At 40.3% G+C, this 25,700-nt stretch overlaps 1 protein-coding gene across 3 annotated transcripts in view; it reads left to right on the forward strand.

The window, feature by feature from the left end:
- Window positions 1-25,700, forward strand: part of ATXN1 (ataxin 1) — a 389,613-nt gene that overhangs the window by 137,767 nt on the left and 226,146 nt on the right. For all 3 annotated transcript variants that reach the window (XM_068559472.1, XM_068559471.1, XM_068559473.1), the window contains exon 4: window positions 13,551-13,679. The gene's annotated coding sequence lies outside the window, so the exon portion shown is untranslated. The remainder of the gene's footprint in view (window positions 1-13,550; window positions 13,680-25,700) is intronic.

The raw sequence follows: 25,700 nt of genomic DNA on the forward strand, positions 1-25,700 counted from the left end.
CATTGCAGATAAATGTCAGCCTGCAGCCGCCATGTGCCCTTGAGCAGAAGCTGACCTCAGCACATTTGTGAAACAGATTCTGTCACTGGGTCCCAGGTGGCCCTTTCTCCTGCCACCCCCATTTCCATCTCTGCTGACCTCCTCATCATTTCCACATCAGGAAGCCAGCATCCTCACGTTGTCCTCACTTGTTCCCCTATTATGACCTCTTCTGTAAAACAGCAGAGGAAAACTAGTGTCTGAATGTCTGCTATGAGTGGGCCACATACTTTTATGTACATAATTGAACTTCAACTTTGCACCAACCTTCTGAGACAGGTGTTTGTCTCATTTCACAGCTGATGAACTTGAGAGTCAAGCCAATAAATAACTTCCCCAAAGTTACAGAGCTGGAAAGTGGTAAAGCTCAGCTTTAATTCAGAACTTGTTCTCTTTCCATATATGTTTGTGTGTGTGTTTCTTTTTTTGGATGTCTGGATATTCCACTTCCAAGATAGCATATTATTCTGAAATTTAAAGAGAGAGAGAGAGGGAATCTTTAAACCAAAGGAAAGACTCTAATTATGGAATTTCAGGTATCCATGACTTTTTGGAGGGCTGTGATTTTAAAGCCACACCCCTCTGGCAACCAGCCCCTGCAAGGTGTGACAAGCTCTGTAACATGCATCAAAGCATCGTTCTTAATTGACTGCTGCTTTTAGTTAATCCTAGACTGTTCCCTTGCTTCTATTTCCAGCACAGTTTAGAACTCAACTGTTTCTCTTTGCTGTCCCTTGGCCAGGGATGTGTGCTTTCCTGGTTTTCTAATAAAACTTTAACCCATGTTGGGAGCAAAATAGTTTACTTCCAGCCGCCTCTCTCAAAATGAATTTGGCAACACTGCATTTAGGAATATGCTTTGCCTACATTGAGAATAGCTTTATGTTGCTTATCTGGGGGCCCACAGTGACCTTGAACATGAGAGACATTCTTCCCCAAGGAATGTTTTCCTGCCCTGCTGCCTTGATTGTAACCAACAGAAGGGGCGGTCCACACATGCCAGCAGGGTTAAGGGGCTTGAGTGAGCACGTCTGTCTTCCACCGTGGAGACACTCACCGCTGACGAAGTTCCCTTACAAAGCCCAAAGGAATTTTCCTCCTTCCACCGGAGGTGTTTATAACCTCTAATTTGCACTCCATGGCTCTCGTAGAAAGGAGTAGGAGCTCAAACCGCTGCCACGGAGCCGCCATGGGCTGGTGTCCCAGGGCGATGGCACTCCCCTGTGGGTGCTGGGATGCGGATGGGGAGGAGGAAGGATTGGGGTTGGAGCCTCAGCCCCTGGGTCCCGCCCTCCGCCCTGCTCCCTGGAGGTGTGAGCCTGGGCCAAGGGGACAGCCAGTCAGGGAGCGGGAAGGGGCCGCGTGGCAGTAAGTGGAGGAGAGGAGATGAACTCGTGGGCGGGTGGTCCAGCGTCAGAACAGGTCCTTTGCAAGATCTTATACTAAAAGCTTAGCTTTTTTGTTCTCCGTGCCTGCCAGTGAAGAACATAGCCCTGGCGGAAGATTTGTCCTCATACCTGTTTTGCCTTGGGAAAGCACTGCCCTTTGTGCTGCTGTAGTGTTTGATGAGACCTCCACCTGGTGCTTTGAGCATGACCTCATTCCCCATAGGAATTTAAAGGGGCGGGGGGGGGGGGGAGACGACGACGACGGACTGGACCAATTAGTCCCTCCTTAAGCACTTACAACGAAGTACAATAATTCTCCTGAAAAGATCATCTAGTCGTTGAATAGAAAGCCAGACACACTTTTAAGGTAACATCGGAATACAAAGTCATTTTAAATAAAAGCTTTTTGTAGTTGTGGCAGAGGACTGTGTTTTAATAGGATCTTTACATATCAGTGTTACAAAGGGATCCTGTAAAATGTGATGATTTTAGTACCTTTTTTTTTTTAGATTTTTTTTTTTTTTTGATGTGGACCATTACGAAATTCTCTATTCAATGTGTTAACAATATTGCTTCTGTTTTATGTTTTGGTTTTTTGGCCACGAGGCATGTAGGATCTTAGCTCCCCACCAGGGATGGAGCCCACACCCCCTGCATTGGAAGGTGAAGTCTTAACCACTGGACTGCCAGGGAAGTCCCTGATTTTAGTATTTTTGCCGCTCTTGAAAGCTTACCACGCTCTTAGTAGAAAGTCAATGGGAGAGGAAGGAAGGAAAGGCTGATCAAGAAGGAAAGGCTGTTCTCTGAACACTACCTGGCTAGGTTCCAGATCTCTGGCCTAAACAGAGAGGGTATGACTGGTATGATTAAAATAAGGCCCCTTGGCCCTGCTTAATTAAAACAGTGTGGGAGTCTAATGAGAAGCATAATACCTCACTGATAGACAACAAATAATCTCAAATAGGTGACTTAAGGCATTAATACCATTTGCTTGTTTGTTTGACTTTTTATCACATCTAGATGTTCAGAGACACCTATTGTATAGGTGAAGGTGCCCAATGCCACCTTCTCCCCTCACTGTCTGCTTTTCACAGGTCTGTCTGCTTGTCGGGGTTAACCAGTAAGAAAGAGACCAGAATGGAGAAGGGACGCGAAAACATGGTCAAGATAATTTAAAATTCAGAGAGTGGTTGCTACCAATAATAAATGGCCGTGGGGAAGAAAGTTGAAACTGTTGACAACAGTATTGGGTGAAGCTGACCGGGTTTCACAGACTGTTGCCCTGTTCTGTTAACAGGAACAGAACACAGACTCTGTTCCTGTCAGTCAAGAAGGCAGACTAGTTACCGTTACTCTCCTGATTAACTTCAAGGTCTGCTCTGGTGCCGTCCTGCCCTTGTTACCATTGTACCAGGAAGAGGTTCTGTTCATTGTATTCTTTGCCCCTCCTCATGCCCTTTGTTTGCTAAATCTACACTCAGACCCAGCCAGGTCTGTAGATACCTGGGGGAAAGATGTAGAACTGGATGATTTGGACCTCACAGTTGCAGAACAGTAGCCTCCAGCTTTGACCTTGATCTTTTGGGAGGGAAGAAGCCTTTTTCCTCTAAACCTAAGCCTGGCAAAACCTAATTACAAAGGTTTTAAAAATTTTTTTGCTGTTTTAAAATAAAAGCTCATAAAGCTTTTCTTCATCTACTTCAGTTATTTATCCCTCTGTTTCTCTCTTTTTTTTTCTTCCACGTCTTTACTGGAGTCTAAATGCTTTACAATGTTGTGTTAGTTTCTGGTGTACAATAAAGTGAATCAGCTATATGTATACATATATCCCCATATCCCCTCCCTCTTGTGTCTCCCTCCCACCCTCCCTATCCCATCCCTCTAGGTGGTCACAAAGCACCGAGCTGATCTCCCTGTGCTATGCAGCTGCTTCCCACTAGCCATCCATTTTACATTTGGTAGTGTATATGTCAGTGCTGCTCTCTCACTTCATCCCAGCTTTCCCTTCCCCCTTCCCGTGCCCTGAAGTCTGTTCTCCATGTCTACGTCTTTATTCCTGTCCTGCCACTAGGTTCATCAGTACCACTTTTTAAAATTCCATATGTATGCATTAGCATACAGTATTCGTTTTTCTCTTTCTGACTTACTTCACTCTGTGTGACAGATTCTAGGTCCATCCACCTCACTACAAATAACCCAATTTCGTTCCTTCTTATGGCTGAGTAATATTCCATTGTATATATGTGCCACATCTTCTTTATCCATTCATCTGTCAGTGGACACTTAGGTTGCTTCGATGTCCTGGCTATTGTAAATAGTGCTGCAGTGAACATTGTGGTACATGGCTCTTTTTGAATTATGGTTTTCTCAGGGTATATGCCCAGTAGTGGGATTGCTGGGTCATATGGTAATTCTATTTTTAGTTTTTTAAGGAACCTCCGTACTGTTCTCCATAGTGGCTGTATCAACTTACATTCCCACCAACAGTGTAGGAGGGTTCCCTTTTCTCCACACCCTCTCCGGCATTTATTGTTTGTAGATTTTTTGATGATGGCCCTTCTGACCGGTGTGAGGTGATACCTCATTGTGGTTTTGATTTGCATTTCTCTAATGATTAGTGATGTTGAGCATCTTTTCATTCATTTGTTGGCCATCTGTATATCTTCTTTGGAGAAATGTCTATTTAGGTCTTCTGCCCATTTTTGGATTGGGTTGTTTGTTTCTGTGATATTGAGCTGCATGAGCTGCAGTATTTTGAGATTAATCCTTTGTCAGTTGCATCATTTGCAAATATTTTCTCCCATTCTGAGGGTTGTCTTTTCGTCTTATTTATGGTTTCCTTTGCTGTGTAAAAGCTTTGAAGTTTCATTAGGTCCCATTTGTTTATTTTTGTTTTTATTTCCCTTACTCTAGGAGGTGGGTCAAAAAGGATCTTGCTGTGATTTATGCCACAGAGTGTTCTGCCTGTGTTTTCCTCTAAGGGTTTTATAGTATCCGGCCTTACATTTAGGTCTTTAATCCGTTTTGAGTTTATTTTTGTGTATGGTGTTAGGGTGTGTTCTAATTTCATTCTTTTGCATTTAGCTGTCCATTTTTCCCAGCACCACTTATTGAAGAGGACTTCTCTTCTCCAGTGTATATTCTTGCGTCCTTTGTCAAAGATAAGGTGACCATATGTGCGCGGGTTTACCTCTGGGCTTTCTATCTTGTTCCATTGATCTGTATTTCTGTTTTTGTGCCAGTACCATACTGTCTTGATTACTGTAGCTTTGTAGTGTAGTCTGAAGTCATGGAGCCTGATTCCTCCAGCTCTGTTTTTCTTTCCCAAAATTGCTTTTGCTACTCGGGGTCTTTTGTATTTCTATACAAATTGTAAAATTTCTTGTTCTAGTTCTGTGAAAAATGCCATTGGTTATTTGATACGGATTGCATTGAACCTGTAGATTGCTTTGGGTAGTATAGTAATTTTCACAATATTGATTCTTCCAATCCAGGAGCATGGTATATCTCTTTATCTGTTTATGCTATCTTTGTTTTCTTTCATCAGTGTTTTATAGTTTTCTGAGTACAGATCCTCTGTTTCTCTCTTAATATTGAAGGAAATTAAAGAATTCTCTCAATTTGCCATAATTTTGTGTAGCTTAAGTTTGTACATGACTTCCTGTTCCAAGTGGGCAGTTTTGGTCCCTGGGACCCTTAGTATTCTAGATCATTCTTTGACACCTTTGGTAGCCGCCTTGCTTAAGAATTGAATGATTGGAGGCTTCCCTGGTGGCGCAGTGATTGAGAATCCACCTGCCAATGCAGGGGACACGGGTTCGAGCCCTGGTCTGGGAAGATCCCACATGCCACGGAGCAACTGGGCCCGTGAGCCACAACTACTGAGCCTGCGCGTCCGGAGCCTGTGCTCGGCAACAAGATGGGCCACGACAGTGAGAGGCCCGCGCACCGCGATGAAGAGTGGCCCGCGCTCGCCGCAACTAGAGAAAGCCCTCGCACAGAAACGAAGACCCAACACAGCCAAAAATAAATAAATAAATTAATTAATTAAAAAAAAAAAGAATTGAATGATTGGGAAATAAAGCCATGTGGAGCCTTCAAATCATTCATCCTCAGTCTAGTCTAAGTGACTAGTTAATGCCCCATTTGAAGGTGGAAAACTAAACATATCTTAGGAAGTAGTTCTCATTTGTTTTGTTTAGTGAGGAACAAAATATAAACTCACCAGTGTGAGAGAGAGGTATACGATGTTTATTTCTTTATGAATATTCATAACTTGGGCCAATAAAATAAGAACACCAGCTTTAGATCACCATAGCTCTCCTTGATTTTAAAATGTTTTCACAGTTTAAAAAATGATGGGGTGTACTGCTGGTAGGAGTGTAGATTGGCATAGCCATTTTGGAAAACAATATGGCAGCATTGTGTAAGAGTGAATATTCATATACCATGACCCAGTCAATCCATTCCTAGGCAGTACCCCAGAGAAACTTTGCTTATGTGTATTGTTTCTACTGGAAACAGCATTGCTTCTAGTAAAATAATTAAATAAAATGAACACTAGAAACTAAAAATTTTAAAAATCCATTAGCAGAACACTGAAAAATTCACACATAAAAATTTTAAAAATCCATTAGCAGAACACTGAAAATTTCACCCATAAAAATTTTAAAAATCCATTAGCAGAACACTGAAAAATTCACACAAGGGATATTATACAGCAGTGAACATGAACAACCCACAGCTGCTACCAACAGCATAGTTAAAAGAAGCAACATTGTGTGCAAAAAAACTAGCCACAGAAGTCTACATATAATAAGATAGAATTATTTATAAGGTTCAGAATCAAGCAAAATTAAATGATATATTTTAGGGAATGATACAAAGTTCAGGATTGTGGTTACTGCTGGAGAAGAGGTGGGGGAGAGCTTAGGGAAGTAGCAGACAGGTATATGCATCGTTACTGGTAATGTCTTAAATGAGATGGTATGTTTATGGGTGTTCATTTTATTGCTATGCTTCATAGATTATATACATGTTGTGTGCATCCTTTTGTAGATTTCAAATTTTGCATAATACAAAAAATATTTTTGGGTTAAAATTTTTTTTCCAGCTTTATTGAGGTACATTCAGCTCTACGGAAGTTTAGGGTGTACAGCATAATGATTTGACTTTACATGTATTGTGAAATGATTACCACAATGTTTAGTTAACATTCATCATTTCGTATACATACAAAAAAGAAAAAGAAAGAATTATTTTTTCCTTGTGATGAAAACTCTTAGGATTTACTCTCTTAAAAACTTTCATCTATATCATACAGTTGTGTTAAGTATAGTCATCATGTTGTACATTATTACATTTGTAAAATACAAATATTTTAAGGTGATAGCATAAACCAGAATTTCCCCTTGTTGCTCCCATATTCTACCTATTTCCTATCACAGTCCCTTTTTTTAAAAAGTAATTTTATTTAATTAATTAATTTATTTTTTGGCTGTGTTGGGTCTTCGTTGCTGCGCGCGGGCTTTCTCTAGTTGTGGCGAGCGGGGGCTGCTCTTCGTTGCGGTGCGCGGGCTTCTCATTGCGGTGGCTGCTCTTGTTGTGGAGCGTGGGCTTTTCACACGTGGGCTTCAGTGGTTGTGGAGTGCGGGCTCAGTAGTTGTGGCTCGCAGTCTCTAAAGCGCAGGCTCAGTAGTTGTGGTGCACGGGCTTAGCTGCTCTGCGGCATGTGGGATCTTCCTGGACCAGGGTTCGAACCCGTGTCCCCTGCATTGGCAGGTGGATTCTTAACCAGTGTACCACCAGGGAAGTCCCTATAGTCCCTTTTTATAGTCCCCAGTGTCTTGACATTACACACGAGTGTTTAAAAGATGTGGTACGACAGGGAAATCCTTGGGGTCCTTTGGGTGGCTGAGGATATAGGGTGAAGTTGACAGTAACCCCGAAGTGGGATGAGATAGGAGACACAGAAGCCCCCTACTCCTCTTCCTACGTAATGCCTAGAGAATCTTGGGTCATGGAGAAAAGAGAGCCCACTAAGTAAGGTTTGGCGTGATCTTCTGGAAACTCCATATTTATTGTCCCAGTGGTGATGAATAGTTCCGAATGTGGACGATCAGCTTGGATAGCTTATTAGGAGAAACTTGTTCTTTTGCTGCCCACTGTTCTTTTCTGAGAAGAACGTGGCCTTGAGTGAGAAGGGATTTGGCCTGTGTATAATGATGTCATAGGTGACACAGCCAGGCAAATTATCACAGAGGCTCAGTCTTGAAAAATTAAAAGGCGATATGTGAGAGGTTGGTCCATGCGGGAATGAGAATGACAATGAAAGTGGAAAACGTGTGCCAGGACTGGTGTGGTGCTCCTCTGGGTACCAAAGTTCTCTCCTGCTCAGATGCATCATCACTAAAGTGCTGGCCGGTCTTGGAAGGGGAGGGCAGACGTCTCCAGGGGGTCCTCGGCTTACTCTTGAGCAACTGCATAGAGTAATGTGTGGCGTGTGGTGGAGGTTGAGTCTTCCTCTGGATTTCCATTGAAGGAGTGTGTGGAATCAATACCCAACTGCACGTTTGTCCTGAGAACACCCAGAGGCCACTGTGTGGCTTGGTATTTTTCAGACTAATTCTCCAAGAGGAAAATGTGCAGAATGTCTTGTTTTCTAAAATAGTTTCAACATCTTTTATGCAATGCTGATGCATCTGGAAGTGAAAATGCTAAGAGTTTCATTTCACTAAAAATGGATTTTTTTTCTTTAACCTTTAACTTTAGATCACAAGTAGCAACATTTTCACCATAGTCTTAAGGGTATCAAAATGTGTGTGTTCGTTGACACATCGAACCAGTCTTTACTGAGAATATTAATGTGCAAAGGAATGTGCAGTTTGTTACGAAAAATGCAGAGACCTGATAATGACTCTTAGGATCTCACAGTGTAGAGAGGGAAATGGGTCATTCATTACATGACAGGACAAATAACAGTATATGTGGAAGCATGTCACAGACGAGGTGACATCTGAGCTGAATCTTAAAGGAAGAGTAACATTTGAATTAGTAAGAAGGGCCATTCCCAGTTGAGGGACCAGCATAAATAAAGAGGAATTTTGCCTTGTAAATTTCTAAGATTTCACCAGATTTTATGACACAAACACAAGCATCATGATAATGAAATTAATAGGAAATTCAGAGAAATATTTTCTAAGTAAATTAAAACTTTTTTTTTTTTTTGCTAAATTTGTTTGTCCTACCTTTTCATCTTAATCATGTTGCAAAGCACAGTAGATTTGCGTTATGTTAAACTGGTTAATAGTTGTGCCCAATGAATAGAATTATAATTCAGTTTAAAAGTAGTTTAATATCCTACTGGTAAAACAGTTAAGAATTTAGCATTTAAGTAAATTTAGATAATTTAGAGTTTAGATAAATTTAGATAAATTAGAAGTTTGAGGTTAAGAGATACACACTACTATATATAAAATAGATAAACAACAAGGACCTACTGTATAGCCCAGGGAACTATATTTAATATCTTGTAATAACCTGTAATGGAAAAGAATCTGAAAAAGAGTATATATATACACACACACATATGTATACATATAGATGAATCACTTTTCTGTATACCTGAAACTAACACAACATTGTAAATCCATTATGCTTCAATAAAAAAAAGAAAAAAAGAAGTTAGCATTTTTATATTTCCCCTTTGTAACTCTATTACTTCTCAGAAAATGGTTAAGCCCCAATTAGAAATCTAACTTGCTTTGGGTTTTATCATTTATCACAGAGATAAAGATGAATTGAGAATAGAAATCTCAAAGTGCAATAATGATAGTACCTTATATTTCAGTAGCACACAGTATATATAAAATAGTTCAGTATTTGTTATTTAAGTTCAGCAAGTGAGCAGCAGAAAGAGCAATATAAGACTAAATTATAAGTTTGCTTTGCAGAATAAACTATTGCCAGTATATTCTGCTCAACTGTATATTGGTGGCATTTGTAAACAGTTCATTCTTACATTATTTTTCCTAAAAAACCTGTTGCAGAATTATCTTGCTTCTTTCCCCCTCTTTGCAGAGTCTGTTAAATTTTAGCAATTCTAAATCAGAATAGCATCTAATAGACAACACGTGGAATGTGTTGGCTGATAATTCAAACGTTTTTATGGCATATTCATTAGACAAATACATAATATTTATATTTATAAAGTCTGTCCAGTAATTAAAAGAAATGGATGAATATGTATCACTATCTTGTTTTTTTATCAAAAGAAATAATTCACAATAAATGTTTCTAATTATTTCAGCTAAACGTTTATAGCGCTTGAATGATAATATTTGTTGTTTCTATCGTTTAGATTTTATAGATAATTTTTGGACAGAAATGCTTCTTTCCTGTTGAAGTGTCTGTGCCTTTACACATACATTGCAGATTACTGAAACAATAATTTGCCCTTCAGCTGTAGTGAATAAAACTCTCCTTTACCCTTAGTTTGCTGAGGACCTCTCTGATCACCTTTCTATGGCCTTACAGAGATGCTAATGCTAATTAATGTTTTAATAGGAAAAAATGTTGGCAAATAAAACTGTTAAATTTGAAGCATGAATTATAAATTCACCTTGGTTGCCCTAATGATAATGTTTATAGAGTGCTTCCAGTATGCTGAACTCTGTACTAAATATTTTACTTACGGAGACTTCCCTGGCAGTCCAATGGTTAAGACTCTGCACTTCCACTGCAGGGGGCACGGGTTTGATCCCTGGTTGGGGAACTAAGATCTCGCTTGCCATGCAGCCAAAAAAAAAAAAAAATTTTTTTTTTTACTTATATATACTTTTATATATATATAATATATATATACTTATATATATTATTATGTGTATGATATATACACTTATATATTATTTGAATATAAATATTTTACATATATGTGCTTATATATTATTATATGCATATGGTAATATATATACATATATATTATTTAATTTTCCCAATTACTGTGTGAGGTGGGTGTTATTATTGCCCATTTTACAGATGAATTTGTAACCATTATGCCTCACAACATTTAATAATAATTTAAATATACTATATTAATAATATATTGATATTTTAAATATGCAACTCTGGAGCTTTACACATATTTCATATATCTGTAAACTTTCTTTTGTTCATTCAACAAATATTTATTTACTGACTATTTATGTGCCAGGCTGCTATGCTAAACTCTGGGGAGAGTGGGATGAGGCAGTACCCACCCCCTCTTGCCTTTAAGGGACTTAACAATGTACTGGGAGAGATGAACTTGCCTAAGACACAAGTAGAAGAAAATATGATAATTGCTTTAATAGGAGTAGGTACAGGGTATTGTAGAAAAATGGGAGAAGGGGACCTCAGCTCCCCAGAAGGTTTAAGAGAGGTCTTCACAGACAATCAGCCCTAGCTCTGAAACTTGAAGAGTGAATCTGAGTTTGAAAAGATGATCAGAGGGAAAAGTGCAGAGGGAAAAGAATAGACCAGGGTGTGGGCAGGAGCCGGAGCCAGGCAGGCTTGGTCAGGGAGCTACAGGGATTCAGAGGGGCTGAGTGTCAAGTGCAGCTGGAGGAGGGCCATCGTGGCTGAGGTCAGATCACAGGAGGCTGGCCTGCTGTTCTCAGGAGGGCGGACCTTGTCCTCTGTGTGTTGAAAAGCCATCAGAAGATTGATGCAACAAACACTCATTAAATTATGATAAGGGATGTCCTTCTCCCCGCCCTCCCTCGTCTTCTCATTTATTCATTCAACAGATTTTTAGTGAGTGCCTATAACATGCCCAGCATTGTGTTGAACAATGAGGATAAAAGCATGAGCAAGAACTTGACACAGTTCTGCCTTCCTGGAACTTACTAATTAGTGGGGGAAACAAGCATTCATCGTGAATTTAGCAAAAAAAAAAAAAGTAAAATTACAAAGGTGACCAGTGTAACAAGGGAGAGAGTGATTCTGTAAAAGCATGTAGTAGGGGGTAGTGACCTGGCCGAGGAGGTCAGGAAAGGCTCCCTTGAGGAGAAGAGGACTGAGCTGAAGGAGGAAAGAGTACAAGGTCATTTGATGAAGAAGGTGGGTGATTCAGGGAGAAGTCTCAGCAAGGAGGAGATCATGTGCAAAGGGTCTGAGGCCTAGAAGAGCTAGGTACTTTTCAGGAATGAAAAGTAAGGCAGAGGAGCTGCATGGAGGCTGGAAAAGAATGCAAGGGCTGCATCCCACTGGGCCCTGGGAGCCATGGTCAGAATCCAAGCTTTGTAGAAAGCCACTGCAGTGCTTTGGGCAGGTGCTGAGGATGGGCTATAGGAGAAGGGGCTGTAGGGTGGCAGGGGAGGAAGCAGGGAGACTAAATGGGAGGCCAGCAGAATAGTCCAGATGAGTCGGGATGGTGGGCAGCCTGGAGCAGAGGTGGTGGTCGGGAGAGAAGGGGAAGGGTGTGTGCTGGTGGCAGACTCAATGACTGGATGGTTGGGAATGGGGCATAGTTTGGAAAGGACGATGTCAGGGTGATGTCGGTGCCATCGCTGAGCTAGGGAAACATAGGAGGGGGCAGAACCCCCTCTGCTTGGATTTCCAGAAAACGTCAGGAGAGGTGGAGAAAGACATCAAAAGGAATTGAGATTGGAGGTTGGCCTTGAAGAATGAGTAGGCATTTTCTAGTTGGCAAGGAGGGGAAAGGCATGCTAATCAGAGGGCATGGCAGGTTCAGAGGCACAGAGGCATAACCAGAATAGTGCAAACAAATAATGGCATATGTACGCAGGTACAAAAGGGACATTAATATGTGACCCATAAATAACTGTTGATTTCTTGATACGCCCATGTCTATTTTGTACACAGTCATCCTAAGACCTATAGTAGGTAGAGTTTGTAAATAGGTTAAAATGTTTAAGTGGTTTTTTTATTCCATGGACATAATATATAGAAATTCCTCTCTTCCATATTTTAAAGTAAGGATTCACATATGGCTCTTGATTTTATTATCTGCCTTCTTTCTAATGAAATTTAGCCATTTGGGTAGGACTTCGACTTTAGGTTTTTCCTTAGTGTTTTGGCAGCTGGATTTGGGATTAATCGACATTTTAAATTTACTGAAATAACTATAAATTTACTCCTGATGGAAATATGATCATGTTGATTTCAATTTAGCTTGGAAACTAAAATCAAAGGACAATCAAATCCAAAAAGAGTTAGTTAATGCTAAGACGTAGGTGACATATTGACTCTGGGGAAAAATAAGGTGACATTGAATTAATATTTAACTTTTTTATAATAAGTACAAGAGTGTTGATAATCATCAGTTTTGGAGACGTGATATAGCACTGGAATTATGAGCATAGCTTGCGTGAAAGATAGTGGCTTAAATACTGCCTTTAACATCTGCTAGCCCTACAAATGCCCAGTTTTCTTGTCAATAACAGAGATAATAATGATTACTAGCTACCTCACAGGGTGCGGTGGAGTGGAGTATTGTACGTAAAGCATTTGCACAGTGCCAGGAACATAGTCACTGTTCAATAAATGTCCGTGATGACTTTGGGTATCAGTGATACTGTGCTTCACCTGAGTCATCAACAGAGGGGCACGTACAGTTTCTAAAGTGAAAGTCAGGCTGTTATGGTAAATACATGTGCCAAACTTGCTTACCTTTGTGGCTAGAAAGAATCTTAGAAAGCGTCAGATTCAGTAATGTTTCTGACATTTTCTGGGGAAGAACTAACTGTTTTTCATTTCTCAGAAGTTTTGGGATCAATAGGCAGAGAAGGAGGGGAAGGAATAGGGTTATTTTGATGGTGTTATTCCTAAAGTCAGGAGATGGGCTGGGAAGCAACCCCCCTTGGCAGGCAGAGCCCTCTCATCCTCAGAGATGAGGACCTGCTATGTGTCTGCTTGCTGAGTTTTTGGTATTCTGAATTGTCACGTGTGTGTTGTCTCTGTGTGTGTGTGTGTGTGTGTACATGTGTGTGAGAGAAAGAGAGAGAGATAGGGAGGGAGAGAGATTATGCAAATATGTTTTTCTTTTCTGAGAATTCAGCTAATGTGAATGAAGACCACAGAAAACTGCCTAACTCAGTGGGAATATTGTTTTTGTAATTACAGGTCTAGGCTTTTTATATTGAGTTTCTCTACTGTCTCCCCTTCTGCTCAAGCAAAATCTGTGTGAAAAGATCTGCTGGGAAGGAGCTGACTGCTTATGATTCTCCATTGTGATGAAAGCACATGGTACAGGTAAATATCTCCGAAACCTTTAACTGAAAATAACTATCATTTGATTGTAAAATCTCCAAGATAGTGGTGGGGATGTTTACATGTCTGTTCACACACACACACACACACGCACAGAAGCAACATAAACATACATCTGTAGATTCACATGTCCTCCATCTGTTTATTCTCTCCATCTCTTTATAAAAATGGAACCCTTGCTTTTTTGTGGGAAAGAAATTAGCTTCTATTCATTTTGAGCTCACTGACTTGGATGGTGACAAGGCATTAATAAGAAAGAGATAACTCTGATCGTTGTATTTATAAATTCAGCTAGAGAGACTACCATCAGATGGTAGTGGTGAACAATGCAACACGTGCTATCACCTAACCTTTTTCTTCCTCTTAACAATGCAATAATGAACATCTTTTCATTACAAGTTATTTACCTACAAATATATAGCATACCACTGAATACATATCCTAAAATACACTTAATTGATCTTCTCTAGTTGGACATTTAAGTTGTTTCTAATTTTTTTTTCTTTTTTTTTTTTTGCTTTTATGCTACCAAGAATGTTCTTATGGCTTCATGTTAGTTGCCATTATTAATGGTTTCCTTGGGATAGTTCCTTAGCAGTAAATTGCTGAATTTAAGAGTTTTCAAGTTTTAAGACTCTTGATACTTGTTGCCAAATTACTTTCCAATAAAGTCAGACCAGTTTATATTTCCAGAGGCGCAGTATATGACAGACTTACTTCCATACAGTTTTGCCAGCGCTGAGAATTTTGAAAACAAAAAGAGTCTTTGCCAGTTGATTCTGAGAAATGGTGCCTCTGTGTGCCCCTTTTTTGGGGGTGGTGAGGGAGGGGGCATTTATTTGTAAATAATACTATTTTGAAGAACCTTTCTTCTGTAGACAGTAGCATGCTTGAAACTTACCAATAGTAAACATTTGAGAAATAATACTAAATCAAGAAGCATGGAAGGGTCCTAGACAACCATGAGATCACATACTTTTTCAATGGAAAACATAATTTTTTATTTTTTAATAAGAATAAAAACGTATTTAATAAAAAGCAGCCATCATTAAACATGGATCTGAAGTTAATATACATGTATGTGTGAGTGTATATATATATGTACATTTGCAGGTGTGTATATATATGTGTGTGTGTGTATGTATGTATGCATACACATACATATGTGTGTATGTATAACACTACATACATATATGTGTGTCTGTATACATACACATATACCCATCCAACATTGGGAGTAGGATGAAATATAATTATGGTAACCGTATGATTCAGGGGCTGTAGATCACAGTCGATAAGACGGCAGGCTCCAGACTGCCTCGGCTCAAACTCCAGCTCTGCTATTTTCTTGAAGTATGACCTTGGGTAAGTTACTATACAGCTCAAAGTCCAAGTTTATAAAATTTAGATAATACTAGTACCCATCTCATAGGGTGTCTTTACAAGGAGCTATATGTGAGATCATTTAAAAGTCCTATTCCAAAAGAGTATTTAATGCTATGAGAAGATGGTCACGATCAAAGTGAAAAAAGCAAAGTACGACACTAACCATGGTACAATCCCATTCTTGTAAAACTGTTTTTTCCCTTCTTCCTCCTTTGTTTCATCTTCCTCTGGGATCCAAAAAAGGTATAGTATATTTCTGAATGGCTTTTATTAGAATTAATGGAGTAATCCCAGTTCTGGAGAAACTGGCTGACTGAAGTCTGCAAGTCAGAGACCCATTCGCCACAGAGCTATGAAGTCAAAACTGTCTATGACACTGGCCATTGGGTCCCTTGGAGCAGACCTTATGTGAGAACAGAGCCTAATCCCCACCCCCGGCTGCCTGACTCCTGAGATACAGCGAGGACCTTGGATAAGGCCAGCTTCCTGGCCCCCTGGAGCTGCACTGAATCTCTAATGGTCCAGCTCCACATATGAGCTGCCCTGCTAGGCTCATCTTGTCCTCCCATTACTAAATAAGCTTCCTTTCACAAGGGTGAGTCCCTCAACCCTTGAACCACATCATAAGGTTGCAATGTAGAAGGAAAAAGAGTCAGAGCGTGATTTGGCATCAAGGAGACAAACCCACGGCGACTTGTCTGGCTTCAGCTAATGCTTTTCACCCGAGACTCTGCAAGTCTTGTGTAGGTACATTTGTTTTGGCCCAAATTTCCAGTCTAATTTGAACAGCTCTGTACTTTTCAGTAAAAGAGGAACATCTGAATTCCCAATTAAGACAGTTTAGCTTAAGAATTCCTCTTTAGTGGACCATAAATTATTCTCCTCGTAATGATTACGAAGACGCATAAGAAAATGAAACTTGTGTTTATGCACGTACATATGTTATTTCAACAAAATTAATAAGTTCACAAAGGGAGAGAGGACAATGAATGTGTCAGCACAGATAGGTCAGCAAAAGAGTGCGTCGTGTTCTGCCAGACTCCAGCGAGCTGAGGTAGAAAGGCCGAGCATCTCCGTAGTAAGGGCGGTGATAACACCGTCATATGGGATGTTTGGTATTTGGAGAGCACTTTGATTCCTCCCCGACTACAGAATCAACAGGGACTCAAACAGAGAGGAAGAAAGGATTCTCTAGCTGTGCATGCTGGCTGGTGTGCAGAAATGCAGACACGGTGATTACTAGGGGCTTACCAGGGTGAAATTTCTCTAGGGAGGCAGAAGCGTGGGGACTATTTAACCACATTTCACAGCAGTTTTGGGTGTCTCCATAACCAGACCATTGCTGCAATCACGTGGGAAACTTCTCTGCAAGACCAGGCCAAATCATTCTTGAGAACTCAATTCAGAGAGTCCCATAGGGCCTTTGGGGGTGCCTTCTGGCTTTGCCAGTACAGAGTGAGAGCGCAGATTTTGAATTGGAAGAAACTGAGAGGATGTCTTTAAATTCTGATCTCATTTAGTCATTCATCCCTCATTTATTCATTCAGCAAATACCTCTTTGGGGGCTACTATGTACTCACACAGTTCTAAGCACTGGAGATATGGAATGGGACAAGGTAGACAAGGGGCCTACCCTGATGGAGCTTTCATTTCTAAGGCAGATACCGTCGGCAGCATCAGAACCTGGTTTGGGTCAACAGGGGAGATGATCTGGACCATTGTAAAAGGAGGTTTAGAGTGCACCTGAAATGAGAGAGTGGAGAAACCAGTGGAGAAAAAGACTTGTTGATCCGGAAGGCGCAGGCAGAAAGAACCAGAGGAGAGGGACTAGCGGTGAGGTTGTGGTTACTGAAAGCAGGACCAGATTGGGACGTGAAGAAGGTACCGAGAGAAGACAAGTGTGAAACTTGGCTTGGATGCACAGTTGTCAGAGCCCATAAAAATCATGCAGCCATTGATCTCTCAATTTAGGTAATAGAAATAAAGCTTGCTATCGATAATCTGTCTTTTAACAAATTGTGAAATGGGTGTTTTATTCTATGACTGTATAAACATGTGAGACAGGAGGAGAGTGGATGGCTCATGGTATAGGGTGGTACTTTCTTTTTTCAACCGCACCCAAAAGAAGAACTGAGGTGGTGGCTTCACCAGAACACATTGACCTTACTCTAACTTTGACTAATGACATCCCTATTCTTACCTTATCCACCATCCTTCACGTTAGAGAGCGAGATTAGTTCTATGATCAATTTTCCCTTCTGTGGGCAACCACAGTTAACTTTATTTAGTTAACTTTAAACAGATTTAACTTCTGGATCGAAATAGTCTCTCCAGTTGTCACCTCTTGGCCTCTTTAGTATTTTGGTACCCTTCCACTCAGCTTGTTTGTGGGATTGTGGTTCTTCTTACCTTCCTCCCTCCATTCCTGGTTGCTTTTAGTGGTCTCTTAAATAATAAAATCCACTCAGAGATTTATTTTATCTCCTTTGACCTTCAACATGGGTTTGGTAAAGGCTACGTTTTTGGCTTTGGCTTTACTATCATTGAGGGACCCTTGTCTTCAGTTTTATTGCTCCCTAGTCAACTGCTTTATTCTGGGGCTCAAACTTCTACCATATATTTTACTCCCATACTTTTCCTTTCTTTGACAAGCCCAGTTCGTTTAGTTTAGTTGTCCATCCCACTCCCAACCCATTCCACCCAAGCCCCCAACACACACACTGGGATTTGCAATGTACATTTCCAAGGTTAAGAAAACCCTATTGATATTCATTAAATCTTTAAAATAGAGATCTTCTCCAAAATCATCTTTTAGCATAAATATATTCTTCTCTTTTCCACTCTAGTTCCTTCAGTCTGAAGGTAGTCTGCATAACTCATAGCTAGCTTGGGAGAAGGTATTATTTTGAGACAGTTTAATGATGTTTTTCATGGCAAAATGAAAAACGTAGAGACAAAGACTCCAGGGTACATAGTGTTTTATATGTAGGCATAGCTTTTCAAAACTATTTTGGAGTGTATTCGAGTATCTAAAATAATTTACCAGACTTCTGTATAAAGCATTTTATTCTTTGAAAAATCTTATAAATACAATTTACTGTGTCAGTGTGCAAACATTCACATAGTTCTCTTACCTTTCATGAAATGACGTAGAATATTTTGTCATCTGACAGTAAAACACATGAGAAAATGGTTGATACCAAAGCCTACTGTTTTATTTTATTTTTTTTCTTTTCCACGTTGGGACGCTGAAGCATAATGCTGCAGAGATTTCCTCCCTCCGAATACACTAATGCTGCTCTCAGTGTTGGCAAAGTGTACTATTCAAAGTGTGAGTGATGACTAGGTGTAGAAATATCAAAGTGTCAGTATTCTGTGGTACTTTTTAAATTACTCTCTTTTTTTCTCTTAGAGTTTATCAAATGAGGTGAAGTATTTGAATATGTTTTCTAAATTCTAGAATATTACCTATTATAGCTGTTGGTGGTATAGTATTTAGAGGTTGAAGGGAACGTGAAGATCATTTAGTCCCCTTTTCCCCCAATTCAAGACCCCCTCAAATATCATTAGTGCCTTTCATTTCACCAGGGTTCAGATAGCGAGTCATTGATTGTTCATTGATTATTGAAAGAACCATTATCACTGTAAGATTTAGAAATAGTATATAGAAATTCATGGGAGTAATATACTCTTCTGTTTGAGTTAGCAAGAAACAAAAGATGCATGCCTCTAGATGCCAAGCGGTATCAAGGATTATGTCTTTAGATTAAACGAGAAGTATATCATTGATATTTATTTAGATTTTCACTAAGTGTTTTGAGTAAAATTTGGGAAGGTTGTTTCTATGACTTGGCAATTTACTCTGCCTCCTGTTTTCTCTTTGGAAGTATTCTTTCTTCTCTTCCATTTTTCTTTTCTTTAAAGTGAGGACAACAGGTCACTGTGAAGATTACATACATAATCAACTTTGAGAACATTTCCTGGCCTGGCACATGGTTAAAGCATCTGCTGCTACTAATTCTACTCTGTTGTTTCTCCCTGCTACTTCACACTCTGTTTTTTCTGGTAGAGATTTTTCTTGAGTATCAAAAATAAATCAATATAACCAAACAACACAAGAAATTAAGTACTGATATCATATACTTTAGAAGCTGGGGTTGTGTTTGGTTCCACTGGTGGAGATGTGATCCTCTGAGTGCATCCATGGCTGAACCCAAGTTCAAGTGGAACGCCCTGGGTCTGGGGATCAGGAGAGCTTTGAACAAGGTACTAACTTCGTGCCTCCAAGTTTTATATCTGTAACATGAGCAGACTACTCTCTGAGGCTTCTTCTGCTTCTAAAAGAGATCATCATCTTACATCCTTGATGTTTTAAGGCTTTGAAGTCCCCATAGAAAAGAACCCATGAAAAGTCCCAGTCACCCTTTCTGTTCTCTCCATGCATTTGTGTATACGTGTGGAGTGCTTTTTGGTTTGTTTCCTCCTTCATGTTCAGGTGGAGATAATGACCTGCCCCTCAAGTGATGATGATAAAACAAAACAAAACACTTCCTTCCTGCACCAAGGCAACCCCCTCCAGATGCTGAACCTCTTAAGCTAGTATTCAGATGGCACAGAGAGAGCATCACTTCACTTGCCACTGAAATACAGCCATCTCTGGAGGGAAATTTGGCAGCTGTGTAATAGTCAAGCTGCAGTACTTATATGACAGTTTGGGGAAAGGAGTGAGACAGAAATAGCAGATTCCAAAATAATCCAATTAAAAGAGCTGGGAAAGCAGAGTTGGGCAACAGGAAGGGAGGATGGGATGCCCTGAAGTTGGATTATCTCTACGGGTTAGACAATGTGGACTTCGGCTCCTGAAGCTCGATGGTGACCACAGTCAGCAATCTCCTACACACACCAGAGAGGGGGCTTGTCTGATAGCCCATTTGGCTATAATCTTGTGAGTTTTCTCTCTCTTTTCCCAGTGATCTAATTATCAGGCTGTGTTGGCACATGAATAGATCTGTCTTTCAGAGCCATCTCCTCGTTTTGCCCCCTGCATAGGATAATGTCATGGTGTAGTATTTATGACATCAGAATATACTACGCGAGAAGTTGTACGCGAGAAGTTGTTATGTTAAAGCACCTTTTAAATGGCTCAGGCGGGATGAACTTGCAGATAAGAAAGGACAACCCCTCGCCCCCCAAAAAGAAAGGACAGCCCTACTGTTTAATTCAAAGATCTTGGCAATAACAGTGACTGGGGAGGAAGATTCAAGAAATGTACCTGGTAGACGAATGCAGTTGAATAAAAATGGAGAATTCTTTAAGTTTTCTAGAGTGGAAGTTACCATTGTGATTCATATTAGAGCAAGATCATGGAAGTTGTAGTGGATAAAATTGAAAAATACTAAGCAATGTGCACAACAACAATTTTTTAAAAAGCACAGACGAAAGAGTTGTCAACACAGAGATAATCAGATCATCAGATAATAGGACATCAGCTCTCTCAAAAGGGAGATTCCAGGGAATAAAGGAAGCAGATACTAAAGGAACCAGGGCATTTCAATTTAACCAGAAAAGAGAAAACTTTAAAAATATATATAGGGAAAATTTTAAAATCTATAGTTTCATTTAGAAGCATATAAAATCTTTAGGCAAGGAGCAGAGTTCCTATAGTCTACTATTATAAAATAGAACCAAAATGAATTCAAGGAAAATTAAATTCGTGTTGTGGAAAAAAAAAAAAAGGAGATTTGGTAACAGAGATTCTGGTTTTGAGTTTCAGTTGTACAATTTATTTGCTTTGTAACCTTGGGGAAATCACTTAAAATCCGAGGGTTTTTTTTTCTTCTAAATCTGTAAAATAGAGATAATTATATCTCACAGGGGTGCTGTGAGGATCACGTGTAGGAATGCATAAAAAATGTATGGTGAATTGTAAGGCCCCCCACATATGTTATTTCGGTAAATATGCACCGTTTTTATGGAGAAGCTCTTAGGGGCAGTGATCACCTGTGTGTGTGAGGATAACTTAGAGGACCAATCACATAGAGGAAAAATCTATTGTGAATAATTTAAAATATACGTGAATTTTTTTTTTCAGCTCCTCGTTTTTCTGGCCCGGAAATTCTTCTATGTTTATGGGATTTTTCCAAAAATTTTCCAGCCAGCTCTGTTAACAGAGTCGTCCACTATCTGTTGAAGTAGAAACACCATGATTTTACAGTAAATATTGCTTCTGAGTAAACCTTGAATAACAGATTGAAAAAAAGAATGTTGTCTTGTTTTATTTAATAATCCTCATTTCAGGAGGTTTAGGCAGAAATAGGAGGGGGTCTGTGCGAGGGACAACAGTCCAATAAGTAGGATGCTAAATGATGAAGACTTTGCAACGGAAAAGGTGAAGCACAGTAAATCTCTACAGAGTGTGGGCTGGCGTGCTGAAGTTCCCTTTATGCAGCAGCCCATCTGTCGCATTAGCTTCTGTGTTTCTTAATCACAGACTCCATGAAGTGTCTACTTGGCTTTTTTTTTTTTTTTTCCATTTTTGTTTTTAAAGTATTTGTTTACTTATTTATTTATGGCTGTGTTGGGTCTTCGTTTCTGTGCTAGGGCTTTCTCTAGTTGCGGCAAGCGGGGGCCACTCGTCATCGCGGTGCGCGGGCCTCTCACTATCGCGGCCTCTCTTGTTGCGGAGCACAGGCTCCAGACGCGCAGGCTCAGTAGTTGTGGCTCGCGGGCCTAGTTGCTCCGCGGCACGTGGGATCTTCCCAGACCAGGGCTCGAACCCGTGTCCTTTGCATTGGTAGGCAGACTCTCAACCACTGCGCCACCAGGGAAGCCCAGCTTCTGTGTTTCTTAATCACAGACTCCGTGAAATGTCTACTTGGCTTTTTTTGTTTTTTGGTTTTTTTTTTAGTATTTTATCTTAATCTCCTACAAAAGTTAATGAAAGGAAATCAGCTGGATTAGGTGCTGTTTGTGTGTATTCCCATGCAAGTCAGGGACTGCAACAAGCTCTATTTATAAGTGGATACTAACGTGGGGGCCAGTCTGTATGCGTATGAGTGTATTTGCATGTTGCACTCATGAATATGTGTGCATTTGTGTGGATATCTACAGATACAGCACATAGGTGCATCTGTTGTATGTACCCTCCCATGGAAAAGACACATTGACATTAATTAGAAAGGGTGATATAAAATAGTGAAAGTAGAATTCCTTTCGGCAGCATTTACTATTAGAATTAAGGTGCTTGGTGTAACATTGTGTGTGCAGGAGAGTTTGCTTATTCCTCCTTTAGAACAGTAGTAGGAGTTAAATATTAACAGATTTAAGTGTCAATAAGGGTCTAAAAATACACATTCTCTATTGTGTGCAGGTCTTGCGATACAGACGTGTCTCTGCTTGCATGGAATTCAAAATGCTTCGGATAAAGACTATTGCAGAGTGAAATTTGTGGCAGAAAATGTGCCCGATTGTTTGTTTATTATCCCTGAGGGTGTTTGCAGGGCTGAACTATCACATGTAGAAAAGAACAGCTTTGTTTGGAAAATACAGTAGGAGCAGTACAAGAAAATTGAATTAAGTAAAGAAACTTAGGGAGTCCGTCTTCGATGGATGATGCTTCTTCGTTGCTCTTCATTATTCCCTGTGAAGGAATAAAAACTATGAAATTGGATTTGAAAACTGGATTAAGACAAATGGCTTCTCCGATTTTTTTTTACCTAAACCGTTTGCAAATTTCCTAGTAAAGCACATAGTCACTATATAAAGAGTCTATGTTTACTACATTAAATCTTCCTAAAAAATGTGCCCTTGAGGTGTTTGATTTTAGGAATTAGTTTAGAAGATGCAGAGGCAGAGTGTACCCACTAACTGTATGATAGTATTTGTCTCTTAGATTTTTTATATGCCCACTATTTTTATAGAGTGAGCAGTGGAGTAAAAAGGGGAACAAAATGCTGTTTTTCTTAAGAAAGGCTTTCCTGCCTGCCTGTCACCCTACGTTTTCTTCTCCAGGTAAAATTTACAATCTTGCCATTTGACCCATCACTGTACAGGTTTCCCTGCTATCCGAAAGTAGAGTGTTCCTGTGAAACCTTTCGTAAGCCGAAATGGCTTAAAGCGAAGAAGCAATTACCTTAGGACACATCTTGCTAACGGCTGCACAAAACAAATGGGGAGATAAAGCACAGATGCTCACAGACACAGTTCAAACCTGTGGTGTCTTGATGCTGAGATGCTTACTGTAGTTCCAGGAAGGAGCTTGGTGGTGCCACTCTTCTGCTGGGGGTGTGCGCTGCCACTGTAACGGCTGCTGCAAAACCAGTGCTAAAACCATTTCCCCTTTTCACCTGTTTTCATAAAAGCCAAAATCCTCCTCGGATTTCTTTCCATTAGCAAAAATCGGCGCTGATATAGGTCTTTTGTAAAAGCAAAGTGCCATGAAGCGAACTTTTGAAAACTGGAGTAAACTTGTACTCTCCAAATACTTTTATCAAGGACTTCTAGACAGTCACATGAATTTCTATTAACTAGGCTGTTAACATCTTGAAAAAAGGAACTGTTTTATTTGTTGTCACTCTAGCACCTAAGACAAGGCCCTAAACATCATTTGTTTAATGAATGAATCAATGACTCAATCCAATGAATCAGACACCTACTTTTCAAAAGTGTCAAGGTTCTTTAAAGATCAGGAAGGATTGAGGAATGGCCACAGATTGGAAGAGATGAAAGAGACATGGCAACTAAATGCAAGGTGAAATCCGAGATTGGATCCTGAAACAGAGGAGGACATTGGTGGAAAAACTGGTGACATCCTAGTACATTCTATAGTTTAGTTAGCAGTACTGGCCAAGGTTAATTTTCTAGTTTTGATCATTGTTCTTTGGTTATGTAAGATGTTGACTTAAGGGGAAGCTGGATGAAGGGTACAAAGGAACACTCCTGCTTTTGCAACGCTCTGTAAATCTAAAATTATCTTTATGAAACTCTTGTTGAAGGGTGCAATACCAATCCACGAGAAGCAAGTACAGAGCCATACATGACAGTATACAGCTAAGAACTTGTGATGGAGGGGCCAGCTGTGGGCTGAGTGGGTATTGAGGGGAAGGTGAGACAGCTGGGGATTGAAGTGGCCAGGAAGAGTTTCATTCGAGAAGGAAAACCTGATTTGCACCTTGAAAGGAGGGCTAGATATGATGGATGGGGCACACTGAGAAGTTGTTCTAGTTGCAGGGACAGCAGGGGCAAAGGCACGAGGGAGGGATGCAGGTGACCTTTGTGGCTGAGTGATGTGTGTATTTCTGCTGGAGATCAGTGTGAAGGAAAGTTGGGCAGCTTTGGGGAAGACAGAGGAGAGGATCATTAAGACCTGGCAGAGGAGTTTGAAGTTAATAGGGCAGGTGATGCAGAGTTGCAAGTTCTTGTTCAAGGAAGTGACTCAGTGACACTATATATATATATCGTGCAAGGAATGCATATATATATATATGCAGTTGGGGACAGGGTATCCAGGGTGGCTGGAGTTGGGAAAGATAGAGGTCGGAGGGTTAAGAGTTAGAAGTAGGTAATGAGAGCCTATTCATTTGAGGCCTGGGTTGGGAAGGATGGGGGGTCAGAAAAGGAAGAGGAAGCAACATATCCAAAAGCGTTTGAGGAGGTAGAATCATAGAATGTAGTGATTGATGAATATGGGAATAGAGGAGGAAGAGTCGATGAAAATCCCTGGGTCAAGCTTACAGACAGGTGGTGCTGATGTCAGTAATTGAAATCCTTCATTCTGCAGATATTTGAGTGCCTACATTGGAGAATTATGTATTGTAGGTGAAGAAGGAGGATTAAATAGAATATAAACACGATGTCTGCCTACAGTGAGACTTGGAGCAGCAAAGTCCATGGCTTGAGCTGGACTGAATGAATTTATACGTGACCAGGTCAGACCCACCGAAGCGGTGCCTGTCTTCCAAATAAAAAGAAGGGAGAGGATTACTCTATTTTTTAATAGCAGCCGTGAACAGTGGTAGAGTATTTTTCAAGTTGGCATTTCTCTCTGCTTGATAAAGATGTCAAGCCTACTGTTCAGACTCAATTCACAGAAAACCTCTCTATCAAATCACCATTTTATTGAGGAAAAACCCACACATACTCCTTTAACTCTGCCAAGGTAGAGGTCCCTGGGTCCCAGGGGTCCCAAACATGAAAGCTAAAATACCATAAAAGCACAATGAACTTTATGGAAGAAGAAATAGAAAAGGTAAGCTTGCGTGCTTAATTGAAACTGCTAATCTTCAGGCTCTGTGTCTTTTTCACTTGTTGCTATAATGAGTGGGCTCATAATGAATGCTCTTCCGGTTGGGTTTAGTCATGGCATTCTTCTCTTCTCTTGGGCTTGTCCCTCAATCTGTGTAATTTAGGAAAGGGTTTCGGTAGCGTTCATTTCCTTGTTTTCCTCGGTTATTACACACATGTCCACAGATAGTTCAAAGATGACACTATTTTTGTACCTCTGCAGTAAGCTGGTAGCCTCCAAATCAGCAGTTGTGACCTGTTACCCCTACAGTCGGGAGTTAGTCTTGGGGCTTGGGTAACATCAGGGTAGGGGCATAATCGTCGGTGTCTTTCCCT

This window comes from Eschrichtius robustus, chromosome 12 (genome assembly GCF_028021215.1).
Source record: "Eschrichtius robustus isolate mEscRob2 chromosome 12, mEscRob2.pri, whole genome shotgun sequence".
Classification (NCBI taxonomy): Eukaryota; Metazoa; Chordata; class Mammalia; order Artiodactyla; family Eschrichtiidae; genus Eschrichtius; species Eschrichtius robustus.